This window comes from Calidris pugnax, unplaced genomic scaffold (assembly GCF_001431845.1).
Source record: "Calidris pugnax isolate Ruff unplaced genomic scaffold, ASM143184v1 scaffold337, whole genome shotgun sequence".
Lineage (NCBI taxonomy): Eukaryota > Metazoa > Chordata > Aves > Charadriiformes > Scolopacidae > Calidris > Calidris pugnax.
This window is the reverse complement of record NW_015091098.1, coordinates 9055-10695: the sequence shown is the minus strand read 5'-3', so window position 1 is coordinate 10695 and position 1641 is coordinate 9055.

Here is a 1641-nt window from a genome sequence, read left to right as displayed (position 1 = left end):
CCCCCAGCCCCGGTGCACGTGAACCAGAGCCCCCGATTTAGAAACGTCCCCATCCCGGTGCCAAGGGCTGAGAATAGCTCCCCGGCGTCCCGGCACAGCCTCCCCGGGCACGGGGGCACCCCGCGGGGCTGGGGGGGGGGACATGCAGCCACCCCGATGAGCTGAGACTGGGGACACTCAGCACACGCCAGGGGCACCGGGGTCCCCGTCGGGTGCCCGTTGTGGGCCGGAGGAAGAGCGGGGGGCACGAGGATCTGGTGGCCACGCTGGCACGGGGGGCACGGTGCTGGGGGGGGAAGTGGCACCGTGGATCTTCCTCTGCTGCACGGTTCAGGGGAAACTGAGGCACGGCCGAAAGCTGCTGAGGGGCTGCCACCTCCTCCTGGCACCGGGAAGGAGCAGCCGGCGTGGACGTAACGGCACCGGGAGTCCCTGGGGGCTGGGGGGGGGGCTGCGGTGCCAGGCGGGAGCTGGGGTCCCGGTGCAGCGATGCAGGACCCGTCGGAGGCGCGATGCCGCGGCTGCCCGTGGGTGCCCGGTCAACACCGGGGCAGGTCATCGTCCCCACGGCCACCTCGCTCGTGCGGTGGCTTCTCTCAGCCACCCGGCCCCGTGGTGGGCACCGACCTGGGCTCGGCCACCCCGTGGCACGGGGAGAGGGGCACCGCGTGGGTCCCCGTGGCACGGGGTGGGCTGCCCTGATGTCAGGCCCATGGCATCCTCGGCGCCGGGGCTGCCCAGCTGCTGCGGATGCCTGGGATTCCTGCAGCCTCGCCGGCCCCGCCGCGTCGCTGCCATGCGGACCCCACGGCACCGGGCACCCCACGGCAGCACCGGGCACCACGTGGCACCGAGCGTGGGGTATACCGCTCACCGGCGGGAGGTGCGGTGTGAGCACGGGGCGAGCAGGCAAGGACACGCGTGTGGCACCGGGCGCAGCCACACACGTGGCCAGCGGCGTGTGCCGGGTGCTGCCAGCTGTGCCACGGCAGGTGGCCCTGTGTCTGGCCGCGCTCCCATGGCACCACGCTGCCGCCGGGCCGGGGGTTGGGGCAGAGCCGTGCCGCTGCCCCGGTGCCCGTCGTGCAACACCGGGCATCGCACACCGGTGTCTGCCCGCGGCGCCCTGCCCCCCCCAGCCCGCCTTAATCGCGCTAATTGGCACCCTGGCTAAAGCGCTTAGGCCCTCACCTCCCTGACCCAGATGGCAGCTGGGCGGGGGGAGGGGGGCACCCGGGACCCCCGGAGCCCATCTGTCCCAAGAAGTGGGGGGCAGGGACACCGAGCGGCCTCCCCCGTGGGGCAGCCACTGTTCCCAGCCCCACGGAGGCAACCGGTGCCTTTGGGGAGGGGTGTCCCCCCCCAGGGTTGTGGTCGCCGTTGTGGGGGTGCCCAGGGGCGGGGTGCTGGGTGCCCCCCGTGGGGCGACGTGGCCACGGGCCCAGCCCTGGACTTTGCCCCCAGGTTGTTTTCCGTCGCCTGCAACCACCCGACTCAGCAGAAACGCTCCCCTGGGCGTGGGGCTGGGCTGGGGGGGGTGTTTGTGGGGGGGGGGACACACACACGGGTTGGGAAGGAGACAGCGGGCTAAAGGGAGACAGAGCACCTAGATGGGGAGAGGGAGAAAAAAAAGGGGGGAGA